This window comes from Crocodylus siamensis, chromosome 1, assembly GCF_052110815.1.
Source record: "Crocodylus siamensis isolate JL-2025a chromosome 1, ASM5211081v1, whole genome shotgun sequence".
Lineage (NCBI taxonomy): Eukaryota > Metazoa > Chordata > Crocodylia > Crocodylidae > Crocodylus > Crocodylus siamensis.
Window position 1 is genome coordinate 367,422,317 of NC_143395.1, and position 21,007 is coordinate 367,443,323.

The window sequence follows — 21,007 nt, forward strand, 5'->3', positions numbered from 1 at the left end:
AACTTCTTACTGTAATCAAAGCAGTAAGAAGGAATGGAGGGGTAACTGGGCTTACTCAGCTCCTTGCTAGAGCAGAGTCAGTCAGGGCACATCTTTGCCTCATTACATACTGCTGGCCAAAAATCTCCAGCCATTGCATTGCATTTTTGGTAAGCAAGCATAATGTGTATTGCAACTACTGATAATCACCTTGAAGAATCAAATTAAGATTTCTTTGTAAATTATTAAGACTTTGTTAGACATTTGAATCAAGAAAACTTAGCTTGTCCTTAGGCCCTCTACTAGAGGAAAGGAAACATTGCACTGAACTTCTAATTCTGCCAAACAATTACTTTGTTTTCAACATAGAGGGTGATGGAGGAAATTTCTGTCCCCAGGACATGTTTTCTGAGAAATCAGCGTAGGTGTGACAGACCTGGAAGTCTCTAAAGGCACATCCAGATGAGTGCGCATGTGCCTCTTGCAACATCTCAAATCCCTTTGAGATTGCAAGAAGCATGTGTGGAAACAAAAATTGTTCCCTGGGCTGCAAATTTGCAGTGCAGGGGCAAAATTAAACCCCTGGATATTCAGGGGTCAAAAAAAACCCCTGGGGGAAAAACAGGGACAGGGGGCAACTAAAGGCTTGGTCCTCTGCAGAGATGCTCTAGTAGCCAGCCAGAGCATCTCTATGGCTGGCCCATGCTCTGGTGCTGAAGCACACTGTCTACCCATGGCAGGGCAAGCAGTAGTGCAGGCTGCAGGGACCTGGGCTTGGCTTCATGCAAGGTAAATAGGGTGTTGTGCGTCTGGAGAAAGGGGAGAGGGGACCATGGAGGCAGGTTGCCTGGCCTCAGCTGTTCATTCCCCCTGCCCCTTGCCCGCCCAGCCCCCCCCACTCAGCAGCAGCAGCATGCCACCACCCCACTGCAGGCATGGGGGGGAAGCAGGGCTTGGCTCAAGCTGCCTGACACCCGTGCTGCCACATTGCATGGGTGCAGCTCAGCTTGGTAGGGTGCTCTGCTCTCTTAGACCTCTGGGCAACTCAGGCTTAGCAGTGCTGAAACCTGGGTGACAGCTACAGCATCCACGAACTTCCAGACAGTGTGCGGCCCCCTGCTGAGCTGGGCCACACTTGCACAATGTAACAGCTGCAGTGTGGGTGTCAGGTGGCCAGAGTGAGCCCTCCTGCTCCCTGCCATGTGAGGGGGTGTGCTATGAGGCCCTGAGTGGTCCCAACAGCTGCTGCTGGTAAGCTGTGGGTAGCGTGAGATGCTGGAGCAAGGTGGGAGAGCAATTTGGGGGGCAGGAGCTGAAAGGGGGAGTGATCTTGAGCCTGGAGCCAATTGGGAGAGTCCCTGAATTGTCTCCAGCCTCCAGATTGCTCATCTCCAGCCTCCAGAGGACTGGGGACAGAGCAGGAGAATGAGCAGGGGGCGGGGCTGGAGATGAGCTGAAGTTGTTCCCCTGCCCCTCTCTAGCCTCCTGCTCATTCTCTTGCTTGTCTCTAGCCTCTTGAGGCTTGGGATGAGCAGGGGAACAAGCAGGAGACTGAAGATGAGCAGGAGACCTCTTCTCCTGCTGTCTCCAGCCTCCTGCTTATTCTCCTGCTCTTCTCCAGCCTAACCAGCAGGGGCTGGCAACCAGCAGGGGTTGGGAGAGGCTGTAGCCCCTGGGGCGGGTGCTGGGACCCTGCAGGCAGGGCAGTCCATGTGCTGTATGGGGGGGCTCTGCACTGTGGAGGGCAGGGGACCCACCCCTTCTAAGCAGCCCCCACACCTACCCACACACTGACCCACATTCCTCCCACCCCCATCCTGCAAACCCCACATCTCACACTCACCACGTGATAAGGAAAGCAAAAGCAAACATTAAAATATATAGATATTTAGGATTTATTTTATTATGATGCTAGGGACACTGGTAGGCTTCCAAATTGCTTTAACATTGTAAATATAGGAATAAAACATTGCCCATCTGATCAGTCCCCCTCTCTCTCACTCGCTTTTGTTCTAATTGTGGAAGAATGTGGATTTTCGGGTATTTTTAAAAGTAAATTTAGGATGCTGCTTGAGCAGTCTAGCTGACACAAGGGGCTAGCGTCCCCAGATACCAAGTGGCTGGGCCTCCGAAGCTCCTGAAGGCAGGTAGTCCTGAGCTGCTGGCCAGGGCAGGTTTTTATACTGCTGGGGCCTGGCTCTAGCTCCCCCTGGCTGCATATGCGGGAGAAACCAGGTAGGTTTATTTTGCCCCAAGTGGCACAATTTGCTCCACAACAAAATGCATGTCTCAGCATGTGCGCTAAAGCAAAAAGCCCCAGCTCAAATTTGCACCACTTCTATTTGAGCTATTGCAAATGCATGTGCTTGCATGTGTGTACTCACCCTAAGAAGTTATGTCCAGAATCTTTCTATCTGTAGACAAGTTGCATCATAGTTTGAGGAAACCAAGGAGAGTGTAGTATATTAACTACTGTATTATAGAGAACACCTCTTCATTCTGGCTTTGTCTACCCATTGCAGCTAAGTGACTGAGGCAAGGAATGCAAGATTCATGGAGTTAGAGCAAACTGCCACTGCTGTAAGCAAGAAAAACTGCCCTGCACATACATCTGGTTCCACCAGATGCATGTGGGGCAAAACCAGGAAGCAACTGTGGCAGAAAATTTTACTCCTGCCTCCCTTCGTTTAGTTGGATGGAGAATTTTGTTACAAGTTTGTTCTTGAGAGACAGGAAGGGCTAGACAAGTGAGGAAATGGTGGGGTGGTATTGGGGACTAAGCCACAGCCAGTTGCTTTGAGGATGCGAACCCAGAAACACTCTGGAAAACACCAGGAGACACACTTGGGGAAAAACTTAATATAAGCAGAAACATCCTTCCTGCTGCAACCTCTTCTTGGTCGAGCTCTGTTTGCATCCCATGGAAACAGGTGCCAGGGGATAGTGTCAACAGGTGATTGCAGTGGGCTAGCCTGAGAGAATTTATTGCATAAGAGAGACGGTGTGGATGTATACTGGCTGCAATAAGCATATAAACATGACAAAGAGTATGCAAGTGAGGCACTTAATTAAATCCTTGACTCCTCAGTCCTGCTTCTGATGAAGGTGGCTTGGTATTAATTGGTCAGCACATAGCGCCACTCTCATTAATTGCAATACTTTGACATTCCCTGATCCTGCTTATCATTTTTACCCTTGTGCTTAGAGTAGTGGTTTTCTCTTAATGGCAGTGTGGAGATAGATTTATTTCCAGGCTGCTGCACCATCATCTGGTGAGCATACACAGTTGGCTCTCTCTCACTGCACACCTAGTAAATTCTAGGTTTGCAGGCTGTGGCAAGAGGGGGTGCTCCTGCCTGCATCAAGCCTAGGTTCTGGAAGAATTTGCTGATACGTGGAGCGATTTTAGATCCTAGAACGGAGACATGACAAAGTACCTTTGGTTAACTTCTGGGTTCAGCTCACCAAGCAATATTCCAACATTTCAAACAAAGCTGTAAAAATCTTGCTGTAATTTTCAATGCTGTATTTATGCAAATTGAGTTTCTCTGTTTTAACCAACACAGAAAGAGAAAGTCTTCTGTCAGTGGAACAGGAAATGGGAGGAGCCTTTTTTGAATTCAGCCACAAATTCAAGATATTTGCAAGAACTACCAGGTTTAATAGTCTCAGTTACATTATAATATGGTTATTCATTCTGCATGTTTTTCCCATTTGTTTAAGTTTCCAGTTATTTTTTTGAAAACACAGTAATACATTTATTTTTTAAATGGAGTGCTATTAAATTTAGAAAAGTTTTATATAGGGTTGCCACAAGTCTAAAAAGGTTGAAAACTAAAAGCACATGAGCAGATGCTGGAGGGGCTGGCTGGGACATGAGGTGCTTCAGTGCGGGGGATGCCTGGTGGCTAGCCCCATGTTGAAGCACCCTTATGCCCCAGTCAGCCCTTCTGCAGCATGCTGAGCTGGGGCGAGCAGCCCCAGGCTGGCAGGATGATCCCTGGGTCCTGTCAGGTGGGGCTGCTCTGCCCTAGCTCAATGTGCTGTGTATGAATAAACTGTGGAGCTTATTGCTCCTGGGTGCACATTCAAACAGCATTTATTCATGTGCTGTAACTACATGTGTAGCTGTGCCCCCCAGAGTTCCTTTTGAGAACCTAGCCCTCAGTGATTAACATTATGACATTAACTTTGTACTTTCTGAAGCTTCACAGGGGTTCAATTATACACTACAGATGGAAGCAAAAGGTAGAGATTTTAAGTGACTTGCCTAAGCTCAAAGAAAATCTGTGGCACAGCTAGAAACTGAAGGCAGGTTGCCTAATCTAATTTCCTGTCTCAGTCTTTGTTCTCTAGGTGGCTTAGCTAAGGAGCAAACACAATTTCTTTCTTCATCTGTCACATATAGGTGGGATTTTCTGATAATCAGCATTAAACTCTGCTGCTGATGAGGTCAGCGATGTGTTCTGTAGTTTAAAACCTACTTTGATATAAGTTACCATGAAACGTGATGCATTCGGGAACTTTCATTGAGGCAATACACTTCTCCACTTTCAACTTAGCTATGCCTTCTAGGAACAAAGAAGAACTGACTGCACTCTTCGGAGCAGATGCACTGTCTGTATTATGTGAATAAAGACAAGCCTTTAAAGAACAGAAGCCTAAATGTTCACTAGTCACCTATGATTGTGTGTCAATTTGCAGAAGGTAAGGTCTTTTTTGGGCACACACAAATTGAGGCACTCCAAATCACTTGTCCCTTTGGAAAACTCAGACATGAATCTCTCTGGCATTCTGCCATCTAGAGGCACACAACTGAGAACAGTCAACTCAGGAGAAATCTGGGTTTATAGAGATCTAAGCTGCACAATGAAACAGCAGCTGACCTAGGGAGAGGTAAGAAACAACAAAATCTTTCTTGTTTGAGAGTAGGATGCCTTGGAATCACTCAGTAGTGCCAGAGATGAAAGCAGAATATTGAGTTTTCAGTAGTCCAGCATGGGCTTCGCTTCCAGTAATTGTTTTACTTCAACTTTGAGGAAGGTAGACAAACTTTTAGCAAATGCTATGTCAGGGCTGTCCATACGGTGGCCTTAGGGCCTAGTGGTTCATATGTGGTCCCTATCTCTCCACTGCTTCCCCATTTCTGTGGCTGCTACTAAAGCCAGGCTCTCTTTTCTCCCCCTCCCTCCCTCAGCTTTGTATCATCCTCTTGGCCCACAGGGCAGGGAAGCACAGTCCACAGTATCTGGGAAGCCTATGGCACAGTGCACTGGGGGAGTTGAGGGGCATTTCTGTGTGTGCAGTGCAGCAGAAGGGAAGAGGTGTGGTACCTATCGGCACATTAGTGGAGCCCTTGACCACTTAAGACTTGGACAGCCCTGGTCTATATGAATGTCTTCATTAGTACTGTAAGGACTAAATACTGTCCTCTATCTTCACTCTTAGGATATAAGCTTTAATATATCCTTTGAGAGTTTGATAGCAGGGTCTACATTTAAATTGACACAGGAATCTTAACTTGTTGTCTTAGAGACAATGGGGCAGACTTTTACTCACAGTTTGTACAACAAACAGAAGTCTCGGATTGTAAACACTTGAGACAGGTGAATTTAGAAGCTCATGCAATCAACAGGTAGCTTTCTGGCTACACGACTGCATGATTGTTTAAGCTAAATCTTAGAACTGTAGAAAAATCAGGATTGGAAGGGACCTTAGGAGGTCATCTAGTCCAACCTACTGCTCACGTCAAATCAAAGTGAAAAACATCCAGGGGTTTGTTTTAATGGTGGATTTACCACTTTACAAACCACAAAAAACAAATTTATCACCATTTTCCTTAGCCCCTTTGGCAGCACAAGACTGAACAGTGATTAGTTCATGTTTTTTATTTTCATTAATTTTGAAGTTCTGTCAGCAGAGGCATGTATGCACATGTGCAGAAATCTAAGTTTTGACCATTAACAAAATGTTAGAGCATAAACCTGCAAAGTGGTTTAATTCATGGCAAACGCTTGTTCAAAGCATCATTAACTTCAGTGTGGCTCTGTATAAGCAGTTTGCAGAAGTGATTATTAGAATCACTAGAATAATTAGGTTATTGCAGAATCTAATTATTAGATTTTCTATTGACTAGAATGAACTACTACCTGAAAAAAAGGAGCAGACAGGTAAATTTATAGCCTTTTACAAGACTGTCCCAACCACTAAGTCAACAAGGAGGAGTTACATGGGCAATGTACAAACTATTTCTTCCTTTGTGGCTGCAATAAGACACTCTAGACTGTCTAGATCCTGGTCAATAAATTAAGCCATAATTCTTGAACTGAAGGTAATACATTGCTACCAAGGTACATAATCTTTTATTGGATATTTGTGATTTTAACTGTTACTTCCGTAAATGGGGAGGTTAGGATATCAAACAACGGAGAGGCATAAAGAAGGGTAGGTACTCTGGGAATTTATACATAAGCAGCAAGGCTGCTCTAACGTGCTGTAATTACAGAGCATCAGAGCAGGCTTGATTAATCGAGTCTGCTGGAGCATGGTAATTACTGCACGCCAGTAGACTCCAGTGTCCTGTGTATCGGCATGCCTGGACTTAAAAATCATGGCAGGGCACTTTAGATAAAGCTTGTTTGATGAGCTTTAGATAAAGCACCCCCACTGCCATTTTTAAGCATGGGGAAGCTGATGCACAAGATGTTCCAGGCACTTTAATTAGAGCAGATCTTGGAGCAGCTCAGATTAAAGTACCCTCCTTCTCCCCAGTCCTGAAGCACATGTATAAACATTTGTGCCCAAAAGCTCATCCAACATCTTTCCCAACTGTACAGCTGGTGATATATCACAAAGAAACCCCCAGCGCCTTGGCCCCTTATGCACCTCCTGAACCATCACAGCTATACCACCACTCACTTCCTATTACAAAAGAATGACTAAGTTAGGTCATAGCGTGCCTAATTGCTACTTATGAGTATATTCATTTCTTTCTTAAGAGCTGAAGTCAGTGTTTTTAGCTGTACAGTTTGAGTATTTGTTTCACTGCTAAGATTTACAAAAAACCCAGCATGAATTTGATTATTATTTAAACGCATGACTTAAACTAATGAAACAAAGACCACGTTTTAAAATTCTGTTTAAAGTTAGATAAGGAATGGGAAATAGAGGGTCATCCTCAGTGTACTATGCAGGAAACTGAAGACTTAGGGTAAACATTTGCAACTGATTTGTTTAGTTTTCATAGACATTTGGGCTGAAAGGGACCTTGGAAAATCATCGAGTCCAGCCCCCCGCCCAAAGGGCAGGAAGTCAGCGGGGGTCATAGGATCCCAGCAAGATAAGCATCCAATTTGCTCTTGAAGGTGTTCAATGTAGATGCTTGAACCACCTCCAGTGGCAGGCTGTTGCAGACCTTGGGGGCTCGGACAGTAAAGAAATTCTTCCTTATGCCCAGCCTGAATAGTCTTGCAGTAATTTATGACTGTTTGACCTTGTCATCCCTTGGGGTGCTCTGGTGAACAAACGTTCCCCCAGATCCTGGTGGTCACCCCCCATAAACTTATAGGTGGCCATCAGATCACTCCTGAGTCTGCGCTTTTCCAGGCTAAAAAGCCCCATGGCTCTGAGCCTGTTGTTGTTTCCTGACCTCTGATCATGTGCGTGGCTCTTCTCTGGACTCTCTCAAGCTTCTCCACCCTTTTTGAATTGCAGAGCCCAAAACTGGACACAGTACTCCAGCTGCGGTCTCACCAAGGCCGAGTACAAAGGGAGAATGATGTCCCGGGATTTGCTTGAGAGATCCCAGCACTTGCTTGAGAAAGCAACTCACAGAAAACAAGGTGCCTAACTGAAGGTACATCAGACATAAAGGGTGCTGACAGAAGTGACACTTGTTGTGTGACTGGCCCCCTGAAAGCCTTGTACAGCCATGCCATGACACACATGCATGGTTGATGATCACTTTAAAAGTGGCTGATTGCATGACAAATTAACCTTCATCTAATGAGGGATCGGATGAAGGCATTCCAAAGCAGAGTGCCTTAGGCAACTTCTGCAATCCTGACATGTGACTGGGGTGGGGTGGGAGGGGGAATTGATGCAACTTCTGCAAACCCTGCCCCTAGTGCTGTCTGCAGGGAGGGGGGATGGAGAGGGAGCTGTAGGCTGGGGTTTGCTCAGCCTGAGCTGGAGAGGGGCAGCTGGATTGAAACTCCCCCGCCTCATGGCCCCTTCCACCCCCTCTAGCTCAGGCTGGGCAAACCCCAGCCTGCAGCACCCTCATCTTCCCCAATGCTCCCTCTCTTCCTGCAGACAGCATCAGAACTGAGGTGGTAGGTGGGGCTAGGGGGGAGAGGCTGAAGGTAGGCAGCTCCTCCACTGGATTGGCTCATTTCCTCCCTCCCCTGAATCCAGCAGCAAATGTCTATTGGGTCAGGGGGTTAGGAGGGAGGCATCACTCTAACTCTTGGCACTTTCTGTAAAGCACCATGAGTTAGAGTGGGGGAGCTGCTTGTCTGTCAGTGCCCAACGGCTCTCTGCTCCATAATTCTGAAAACCAATGAACAGGTGAATTCTCCAAAACAAGCTGATTACTTTATATCTCAGAGGGTGATCCAGCAGTAGTAATTTGTTGTCACCCCATAGTCACATGCCCATCTATAATACAAAATAGAACTGCGTCATACATACTTGCTAAGTTACTGTATTTACTCAAAACCAAGACTACTTTGAATTTAAGATAACACCCTAATCATTATCTTTTATACATGGAAAATTTAGAAAATTAACAAATTTATACATTTCTACATACAGAATCCAATTATTGGAGGGTTTTCTTTAATTTGTTCCCCCCACTGTAGTAGCAGGGAGGCAAGTAGCAGTGGGTAAGCAAGTGGCCTGTCCTGCTGGACCTAGTTCCCCCTTCCTCAGTGCTGCCTGCTCCCTCCTGCAGTGTCTACTCTTCCCTCACCCCCAGTCACTTGTCTCCTCTGCACCTTGCCCAAGAAACATGGTAACTCCAGCTCTCGCTGGCCAGGCAGCAGTAGTTGTAGGCATGGCAGGCTCTAACATAGGAGCTGCCTGTCTGGATGGGGGCCAAAGCTACCATGTGCTCTGTGCCCCAGGCTGGAGCCATGACTGAGGGTAAACAGTAGTGGGGCAGAGGAGGCAACAACTGCAAATCCAACCCTGAGCTTGGATCAGGGCTGGAGCCACAGCATACCCCCGCTATATCTCCCTCCCCTACAGCCTCTCTACCCCTCCTGTGTTGAATGGGGGAGCTCCCCTCCAAAAAAACCCCAAAACCAAAACAAAAACTTGTCTTGGATTTGAGTAAATATGCTATTTAAGGGTCTTTTTTCATCACAGTTCCTTTATGCAGTAGAAAACTTAAAAGCATTAGAGTTTTGCTGTGGCTCTACTTGCAGTGTAGCCCTAGAGCTGAGGAAACTGTTAGGGATGTCTTCCTGCTCTGTGCCAAAATTGTATAAACTGTTCTACTAGGAATTCACCAACTTGCAACCTTCCAGCTAATGCCATGGGAGAGACAGAGAGGTTAATAACAGCCTGTATAGACAGTTGCTATGTATAGTTCTTTGGTTAGATATCATCATTCTTGCCAGAGCAGGGACATTCTGAAACACCTTCAGAACCACTTTAGTTTCATAGTTAGGATAATCTGCTAAACAATTAGCCTTTGGACCTAAAAACCCAGTTCTAAGGGCAATGAAATTAGGCCCAAATAAAAGGTTCTTCAGGGCTTTGAGTCCATCTTAGGGCTGTGCAAAGCTTCAGTAGCTGATTCGATTTGATTTGGGGACCGAATCCATGAATCCAAATCGAATCAGGAGACCAAGTAAAAGCTCCGAATTGATTGGAAGTATCTGAATCGATTTGGAAAAGCTTCAGGAAAAGATTTGGCTGATTCAGAGGTTCAGCCATAGACTAAACAGGCAGCTGACACAGCTGCCTCCAGCTGGTAAGTCTGTTGGGGTTTTGGGGGGAAGGGACATGGTGGGGGGAAGGAGGGATTGGGGCTGGGACAAGCTACCCAGCCGGGGTGGAGAGGCACATTACGCAGGTGCAGCAGCATGTGGAGTGGGGGCTCTGCCCTGCTGCCACTTGCCCAGCCACGGTGGGGGGGAGCGGGGGCTATGCCCGGTTGCTGCCTGGAGCGAGCCCCCTCACACCAGCTGGGCAAACAGCAGCAGGCCAGAGCCCCTGTGGCTCCCTCTGCCAGGGCGGAGGCAGGCACAGCAGGAGGAGCCACAGGAGAAGCCTCTATGCCTGCCCTGCCTGGTCCAATCCCTTGCCCAGCCCAGCCTCCCAGCACTTGGGGGGGAGGAAGGGGCAGGGGTGGGAAAAAAAAAAAAAGCCGGCTCTGGTTGGAGGGATTAGGGCCTCTGAGAGCTTATGGCAGAGCCCCCCCTGCTTGGCACCTGCACGGTGGGTGCCCCATGGTGCAGGTGTAGCACTTTTTTTTTTCTTTGCTGCATGGCTCAGCAGGGCACTGTGCGGTCTGGGAGCTAGAGCCACTGGGGCTGAGCACTGCTGGGCTCTGGGTGCCTGTTGAAGCTGCCCCAGCTCCCAGGTGAATTGAATCAGGGGCTGGAGAATTGAACATGGAGCTGGGGAAGTGAACTGGTTCACTTCCCCAGCTCCCTGTTTGATTTGCCTGGGACCTGGGGTGGCTCCATGTGACACCCAGAGGCCGACAGCACTCAATCCCAGTGACCGCAGCTCCCAGACATCACACAGTGCCTTGCTGAGCCATGCTGCATCCATGCCAAGGGGCAGCTACTGTGTGGGTGCCAGGCAGGGGGGACGATGCCCGCTGCCCTGTGCTGCACAGGGGGGCTCTGCCACCAGTGCCTAGAGGCCCTGATTGCTGCTCCTGCAGCTGGCCTTTTCTTTTTTAAAGTGCCAGGAGGCTGGGCTGGGCGGGGGATGGGGTCAGGCAGGGCAGCCATGGGGGCTTCTTCTGCAGCTCCCCCAGCCTGATGAGAGGCTCTCCCTGGCTGATCCAAATCTCTGAATCAGCGCCAAATCTTCTGAAGCTGATTTGGCTGAATCAATTCAGGACACTGATTCAGAATCACTGTCCTCTGAACTGGTCGAATCTGAATCAAATACTTCCCTATTCAGAGGCCTAGTCCATCTTTATCCTTCCAAAGGCATTAAATACCAAAAGACAACTTATCCTGCCAATACTGTGTATTCAAGCAAGTTTTGATAAATAAGTGATTCCTTCACAAGCAGAGGAAGAACACACTGGTTTCAGACTAGCTAATGTAATAGAGAATTGAAGTATAGTCTCACTCTTTACAAAAAATATCATGAGGCATGATTAAGAAAACCTAGATGTTCCATCTACTGGAATATCTGCTGCTTGAGTTTTGCCTTCCTTGGGCAGCAGAGAATTAAGTAGAGACTTCAATAGAGCTGTACTCCTGTTTCTGCTGTAGGAGTGTATGAGTATACATTTCATTAGTGCACTGCAGAAGTATTAGCTGAGCATTCAGGGCTTTCACATAGATAAGAGAGGCAAAGAAAATTTTAAGATCCATGAAACCCATACAATTCTGTGAACATTGTGGGGGAAGAGGGAAGCATTCAGATTAGATCAAGGTTGCTCAACCCTGTCCATAGGCCTAATTTGGCTCTTGGTGCTATGTCATCTGGCCCAGGAGGGCTCTTGATGGATCTGTAGGGAGCCCTGTGGGCTGTACCTCTGCATGCTAGATACTAATTCAACATACTGGGGTAATGCATAGCCCAATACAGACCACAGCCTGGACTGTTCGTTCATTTGGCTTGAAGGGCCAAAACTGTGGGTACCATTGATTAAGCCAGTATTTCTCAACCTAAGAATATTTGCAATGATCATGAGCAAACCCCAGAAAAAACACGGGAAAGCATGGGTTTCCCTTTGCAGGCTGGTAGCATTCTAGCCTGCAAGGAACTGCTTGGGGAGATTGGAGTAAGTGGGCACACATTCATCTAAACATGGCTGGCATGCAGCTGGGCAGGGTGGTGGGAGCAGCCCCAACAGCTTGGTACAGGTAAGTCTGTGGGGAGCAGGGGTTGAATGCTCAGGGCTTGGGGACTGTGTGCAAGGGGGGTGGGTGCCTACCAGCAGTGCAGGAAGGTGACCGTGTGCCAAGGCTGCAAGAGGGGCAGAGGGGCAGGTGTCTGCTCTCCAGCAGGGGAATGGGGCAGCAGGGAGCTGCATGGTTGGCCCAGCAGCATAGGGCTGGTGCCCATAGTTGTAGGGGCCAGGAAATGCTGCTCAGCAGGGGGAGGGGCTGCTGGACATGGCATGGGAACCCCAGCCTAGGGCAGGGAGTGGTGCTAGAGGCCTCTCCATCTTTCCTCCAGCCCATGCTGGAGTCAGACTCACTTCACTGAGGGCTGTGAGTAAGCCCCTGTGCTCTGGCCCAAGTGGGCCAGGGGCCCCCCTTTGGCAGTGCTGGGGGGTGGGAAAAGGGGACTGGGTTGGGAGTGAGGGCACTGGCAGCACCAAAGCAGGGGGGCTGTGGGTCAGAACTGGCCATAGAGATTTTTACAAATAGGTCCTGGTACAAAAAATGTTGAGAACCACTGGATTAGGCAGATAGACTATTTATGTGATGAAGTGACAAATGAAAAAAGAATAAAGGTTTGTTTAAAATATTGTGTAGACTGGTATTGATAAATTTGAGGTATTCCATTAATGCTGGAATTTACCACATCACAAGTGATTTCAGAGGTATTAGACACTGCACAACTTTGAGGCTGTAATTCTACAAAAAAATATTTATTTATTTTTCATGTTATTGAAAACCTTGTTATCAGTTCTGCCTTTCTTGTATGCATACCAGCCTCTCTGGCTTCTTTACTATTCATTCTATCCTGGACGAGCACACACCAACTGCAGATGTTTCCTCATCCTGGTGAAGGGTTTTTAAGCCTGAAAGCTTGCTAAGAAAAAGAATTCCAACTATTTAAGTTGGTTTAATAAAAGATATCAGATTCACCCAAAGAACCTTGTCTGCTTATGTCTTTAGACCAACATGACTACAACCTACACCCTTGTTCTCAGTTGTCATTTCATTATTGTACTGTTTCAGAATTTTTCAGTAATAAAACCAAAATTTTTAACATATTTCTGGACCTTTATTGAAATGTTTTTATAAAAACTAGACAGAAGCATGGAAAAAGTCAATGGAAGATGCCACAAACAACTTCTCCCTTAAACAGCAAGAACTCCCCAGTTTTTGCAGTTTTGCCTAACTCTCACCAGTGGCTAGAAACTTTAGAAAACAGAAGATTATGGACCTGTTGTTCTTCAAATCTGAATCCTCTTATCTCCTTCCAGAAAGTAATCGAATCAGACACACTCCAGACTAAGATGCTCCAAAATGGATAAACAATGCTGCTGCTAATACTGATTTTATCCTTTATGAATGAATTTAGGAAATAATTCTACAAGAGTATCAATATTGTTTTACGTAATTTATTTTATCAACATAAAGCTCTCAGGAAAACATGGTAAAATACAGCATCAATATTTATTAGACAAACACCCAGCACTCATAGCTGGAAGAACTAATGAAGGTAGGAAGATGAGGTCACCATGTTTACATCATTATTCTCTTAAATCTCTATAGGTCAAATGTTTCTTTCAGATGCATATAAGACACCTTCCACCCCCATTCCCACAACTTTAGGAGGGAATGGGGGTTAACATACACATTAGATTAAGATTTGGGATCAAGAAGATCACTAGATTTCGTATTTATGCAAAGAATCATTGTTCGATCATTGAGTTAAACTAGAAAAGGAGCAGTTGGCAACTGCTCACAACTTTAGATGTACTGCTATTTGTTGGGATCTGTATGCATTTGTTAACAGAAGTTCATAAATGTCATGTTTATAAAGCTAGACAAAACCATGAAAAGAATTGATGAAGATGCCACAAACAGCTCCTCCCCAAAACAGCAAATTTTAGGAACAGTGGGAACCAGCCTTTGTTACATGTACCACAGTCTTCCTGATTCACCCCCTCTGCCCAATTAGCTCCTCTGTCTGCTCCCTGCCCAAATCTGGGACTGTACTGTCCATTCCCTCCTTGATCTGCTGTGTGCCACGCACAGTGGCTGGTCATGTCACAGGTTGGCTACCCCTGCTTTAGAGGATGCGAGCTGGAAGATAAAAGCTTGTGACAGCATGACAGGAATGAAACGTGCTGCAAAATCTTAGCTGGTTACTTCTACCAGAGGAGAGTCTTTTTTTTTTTTTTATTATTATTATTTAGTATCTGCCAAGATATGGAAATGACAACTGAAGAACAGTTTAAAGGAGAAATTTCAATGTTTCCCAAGTTGCATGCCATAAATAAATATGGAATTATTTTCAGAAACAGTGGCTGCACAAGATGCTGACTGCACAGTAGTAACGAGCTAGTCAGCATCACCTAAAAGCTATCTAGCAATGCTACTGCACAGTAACTCTTGTTTATTGTGCAGTCATTTAGTACTTGTGTATGCAAGTACTAAATAACTGCAGTAATGACTGAGCAGTCAGCATCTCATGTAGACACTGCCTGTTTTTCAGAGTTTACTACAAAATGTTCTGAAAACATGAAGAACAAGGACCAACTATGTCCTGCACACACAGTAGGAAGTATTTCTGCACTTTATAAAAGTGTAATATTATTCATAAGAAATTAACAGTTGAACTTACCCATTCTTCTGCATTTCAGTTCAATTTTTGGCACAATATGCACGTGAAGCATTTGCCACAGTACAGAATCTTTGTAAAAGCTAATATCCATGTTTGAGCTTCTCTTTGCCATATCTAGTTTATAAAAAAAACAGATCTAGCTGTCTGTTAAATACTTGTAAGATAACAGAATAGACTGAGAGCAGGACAGGCTGGAGTGTTTTGGGGTGATGGTGGTGGAAGAATAAAAGCCCATCAAGCAATTACAAGGGACTTGGGTAGCCTTTTCACTAGAGACATTTCAAGCTGACAACAGCAAGGAAAACCAATCTGAAGTCTGCCCTATACTTTATTTACTGCATAGCATTCAAATACTCCTCTGAAGATAGACTTAGTAGGGGGGTTTCTCATCTCTATAACATGAGTGCCTCACAGCTATTAACAAATATATTTTTATATTACTCCATGTTATTCTCAAGCACAAAGTGACCATGATTTTTTTTTAGGTTTATAATTGGTCTTAATTTGGGTGAAGTTTCATACATAGGGTATTAAAAACTGCATCCGACTGAAGCTGGATGGGAGCCTTGGTGCACCAAAAAACCAATTGGAAGGAAAAAGCATATTTAGTATCTTGGGTTAAGCTGTCAAAGCCATGCAAACAACCTATAAAACCAAAAGCATACAATGTCTAGGATCAACTTTTTAGCTTAGTATATGTGCAAATGCAGAACATATCCCCAGTTCTGGGAGCCCAGACAGAAATATTAAGATACTGGATTGACATGAAAAAGCTAATCTACAGCTAACTTATCAAGCTCTTTGGAAGAAAGGAGTATTCGGGAAAGGCAAGTCACTTACGTAGTGACCCTCCTAGACAAGGATTCATATGAAAATGAATTTATTCTTAAACAAAAAAAAAAACAACAAAAAAACAAGCCTCATGTGGCAAGTATAACAGAGGGGCACAGAAAAACAGCACATTGCTTTTAGGAGAAGCCCCATTGGGAAAGCTGCCTAATTCTGAGCCAGGTACACTGGGCAGTCTCATATTATAACATATAAAAAAAAACTAGACTTTTTTGGAAGTTAATTATTGCTACTTAACTGAATATTTATTTTTTAAACTAACTGAAAAATGATACTGAACTGCTTAATAATACACCGGGGTGGTCAAACTTGCTTACCCTCCCTGTCACAAATCAAAACCTTGACACAGCCCTGAACCACGGGACAAAACTTTTGGGATGTACATGCCTCAGTCAGTGATCTGTACGTAGTACTTCAGCTCAAAATACGTTACTCTTAATTGGCCACCCCTGTAATAGACAATATATACTGAGTATTTCATGATAATGAAAAATAATTTTATTAGGCCAGCCTTCCCCTGGGCAATCTGAGAAGTTTAGTCATCATTAGACATCCACTGGGCCAGTTTAACCAGTTCAGGCCCATGGATGGGCAATGTGATTTGCCCTGGTACAGCATGTCTGTTTGAAACTGTGCATGATAAAAACATACAAACTGTGGCTTATGAAAACAGCTTTATTTAAACTACACTGGGGTTTTGCACCTGTACAGTTGAACCAATGGCAGGCTAAAGCAGCTTAAGCTTGGGACAGATCCCTAGTGCAGACAAGCCTGTTTTATTTGTAAAGCATAAATTGTGCATATACTTAAGTGGTCGAACATTACTCTTTGAGGATATGTATGTTTTTAATAGGTTAAATAGTATAGGGATAATAAAATTAGATCTTGTCAGCAATACTGAGTCATGATAGTGAAGAATGAGTTCTTAAAGGAAACACTTTCTTTCAGATCATAACCATCTAAAATTAGTGACATTTACATAACCCTTAGAGTCTACATTTGACTCACCAATGCAGTTACAAGTTGTGTGTAAGAAAAAGAGACCCAGGTAATTTCCATTCATACAGAAGCAGGTTTCAGTTGTCTCAATGAAAAAGTTCCTCTGTAGAAAAAAAAATGTTTACTGGAGGATGGAAAGGGGGGCGGGGGGAAGGAAGGCAATGTGCAAACAGTTATACAGGATAAACTTCTAAAATCTGTTAAAAAAAATGCTTGTAGTCAACATGATTTGACAAATTTTAGAATTAATGGTTTAGATTGGTATTTCCTGGACAATTTCATTCATTCAGCTTCATTTTTATCTACATCTTATCAAAACAAACGCTTGGCTAAATATAATTTTTGATTTGCGTTATAATTGAAATGTGTTATTCTGACAGCATTTCACTTTACTAACCTTTAAGTCATGGACATTATACACCAATTTATATTTGTATAATAATGTACATTTACTTGCAAGAAATTTGTGACTATTCCTTTAAATTCAGCAGTCATACAGAATAAAAAAACAAACTCAAAAAGACAGACGTTTTAGATTTACTATTTGGTACAATGTGGTGCTAAAAACAGGTAATAACGAACAATCAAAACAGAATAAAAAACTTATAAGAGTAGAATTCATGAACTGACAGCATGAATAAAGACCACTCGGAGAAGCCAAAAAGATCAATGTACTCCCCTCTCCCCCATGACTCATTTGCAGACAGGCCAAACTTACTTCAGCAGCACAGTTAATACTGGAGATATTTACAGAGTCTTAACACCAATATTTACGTGCTGCTAAGGTACGATTGACATCATGATCATTAGTTTAATTCATAAATGACATTTCACTTCAGGAAGATGAAACCCTTGTATTTTTGAGGCAGCACAATATGGCCTGCACCTTTTCAAAATCCACAAACCATTATGTGCTGCTACATTAGGCCAAGGTATCTACTAAACTTCAAGGGAAGAAAGACATTAGTTGCAAGGCAAACTCTGTATTTTCTTTTTAAAGTTAAATATTAATTCTAAATTAATAACATTAGCTATTTTAATACAAGAATGCAAATTCTTTATTACATGTCTCATTTGAACATATGTGGTGTATTATTTACAGCAAGGGTCATTTTTAGACCTTTCTGTGAAGTTAGCACATGAGCTTTATGGTTTAAATTTCAGAAGCTCGTCTACCTGAAAGCTGTAAATAGTTCTCCTCTGCACAGAAGCACCAAATTACAATTTCCAGTGTACAAATGTCAGTTAGTTTTGGCATTAGAAGAATTTAAAGAAAACAGAACACATGTATTCTCCATTCTAGCTTTCCCCTGAATGGAGATCTTTGATGTCATTATTAACTTACCATTCATACAAGATATTCGGGATTGGGAGGGGCATAAAAAGGAAAAGGATAGCAGCAGCTCAAACTCCAAGTAAAACTAGCCCAAGTCAAATTAGAATTCAGACTCTCACCCCAGCCTGATTTATACTAGAAAAGGTTTATTATAGATATACTGGCAAACCTGTTTGGCATAGGCACCACTTACACTGGTTTTAAAATGTAGACAGTAAGACTTTTTGTAGTACATTTATTTTTTTTAAATATATAATACTCACACACAAAACCCATGAGCAGTATTAGCATATTGACAAAGGGTTCTAGTGTATACCTAACCCAAGCCATTAACTTTGATGCTTGTTTCCCCATCAGCTCAGACAACTAAAACAGAAGTTTCACTTTTGGGTTTTTGTTTAACACCTAGTTTCTCTGGCATGTACTAGTGGACTAGGACAGTGCTGTGTTATTAATGCACATATTACAATCCTTTTTGTATTATGAAATTATGTCTGTTCCTTCTCAAAACAAAGGTAGGGGTTAATTTGATCTTTGTGTTCCTTAAAAGCTACCCTGAAGTGGGTGTTAATTAGGGGGGGCAGATCCAGTTCTTAAGGATACTTGCAGGTTAAAATTTATGAACTTAAAGTATTATGTATATACAAAAATAAGAGATTCCACTAAAGAAGATTTTTCAAAAAAAAAAAGTGAAGGAATTAAATAAATTTAAAAACCAACCTGTGACCAGTATAGCAATGATCTACTACTCTACAGCTCAGACTTAAGTGTTACCACATTCAGTTCATTCACCAAATGTAACAGAAACTGGACCACAGCCATGCTAGAGAAAAAAAAAAGGTAAGAATACTGACTTCTAATTAATATGAGAAAACTGAGTAAGATCTTTAATTTGTTCTTGTGACAAACAGTTGTAAAATGCTCTAAAATGCACCTCTTACAGAGCAATTTTCACTGGAGGCTAATAGGCTATTGCAGTCCACATGTAAATAGTCCAACCTCTTCAAGTTAAACAGGGACAATTATTTAAGAGCAAACTTTTTCATCCAATCTAAGTTCTCTCCTACCTCCAAATCTATTGCTAAAACATCTTAAAATAAACCCAATTAGCAATTTGGGTGATTTTCTTTATTTAGTAAGGGTGGGTGTCTGCATTGACACAACTAATTTTTAGGATGGAATTAAGGTTTAGTTTATCATCAGTAACTCAAAACATAGACCTGCCATCTTTAAGGAAAATAGGTGGCCCATGAAAATTTCTCTTCAGTCATACAGACCACTTCCTCTTCCAGACATGGAAACATCAGACTGGGAAAGCTCCAGCAACAGTTCATAAGTAAGATTTATGAATGGAGCAGATCCTCAAGGAATCCATTTCTAAACACTTGGAGGAGAAAAAGTTGATTAGGAACAGTCAGCGTGCATTCACCAGGGCCAAGTCATGCCTGACCAACCTGACAGCTTTCTATAATGACATACTGGCTCTGTGGATGTGGAGAGACCGGTGGATGGGGTGCAATTTGATTTTAGTGAGGCTACTGATACAGTCTCTCACATTCTCACAGGCAAGCTAAGGAAGTATGGGCTGGATGAATGGACTGGGCTAGGTGTCAGATTTATAGAAAACTGGCTGAAGCATTGAGCTCAGAGAGTAGTAATCAATGGCTCGATGGCAGCCAGTATAAAGGGGAGTGCCCAAGGGGTCAGTCCAGGGGCCAGTTTTGTTCAATGTCTTCATTAACAACCTGGAAGATGGCAGAGTGCACCCTCAGCAAGTCTGCACGGCTGCATTGGTAGGAATGTTGCCAGCAGATCAAGGAAAGTGATTATTCCCCTCTATTCTGTACTGGTGAGGCCACATCTGGAGTGCTGTGTTCAGTTTTGGGCCCCCACCACAGAAAGGATATAGACAAACCAGAGAGTCCAGCGGAGGGCAACAAAATGGTGCGGGGGCTGGGGGACATGACTTATGAGGAAAGACCAAGGGAACCTGGGCTGATTTAATCTAGAGAAGAGGAGACTGAGGGGATTTAATAGCAGCCTTCAACTACCTGAAGAGTGGTACCAAAGAGGATGGAGCTAAACTGTTCTCAGTGGTGGCAGATGATGGAACAAGGAGCAAGTCTCAAGCTGTAGCAAGGGAAGTTTAGGTTAGATATTAGGAAGAATTTTCTCACTAGGAGGGTTACCCAGAGAGGTGGTGGAAGCTCCATCCTTGGAGGTTTTCAAACCCTGACTAGACAAAGTTTTGGCTGTAATGATCCTGCTTTGAGCAGAGGGTTGGACTAGGTGACCACCTGAGGTTCCTTCCAACCTTAACTTTCTATGATTCTAATAAGGTGCCAATTTTGTTTCTATCATTGTAATTTAGTTACCGAAAATAGAGGTGAAACAGCCACAGCCTGCTTCTACAGAATACTTGCTCATGGTCTGTTGATCAACTGGAGAACCACCTAAATTAAAAGTAAAAGAAGTAGTGTTACATAAAGCCATATGACAAAACTCAGAAATTTTAAGTTAAAAAAGTGCCTGAACATTTGGAAATGCACAATCACTGTATACTAGATAAACTTAATTTTTTTTCCACTACTATTTAAAAACCAAACTTTTTTTCATCCAATAAAAGTTTGCCCCTATCTCCAAGGAATTTTCCTAGCTTATGTTTACATGTGGCTTAAATTAAACCCAATTAACAATTTGGGTTGAGGTAACCATATACTTCTGACATTAGTGTGCCTTGTACAATTTATTGAATGAGTTGCACCAGAGGTGCTCAACCTGCAGCCTGTGGAGCCTTAGAATTCAGTCTGCAGGTCTTCCCCATGTGTCAGGAAAATTTGGCAGCAGGGAAGCAGCGGCCCTTAATAGTCACATTCCATACCTTGCTAAATTCCCAAACCCCAAGCCCCACACAGTCTGTTGGAGCCAGACTGTACCCCCTCCCATGCAGGGCCAGGCCATGCTGCTTGGGTCCCCCACAACCACCCAGCCAGGTTGGAGCCAGGCCACATCTCCTTCTCTCTCCATGTGGGGCTGGGCCATGCCTCCTACCCCTACTCCTCTGTGGGGTTAAGCCATATCCCTTTCCCCCCTCAATGGGGCCAGGCTACCCCCTGTCGC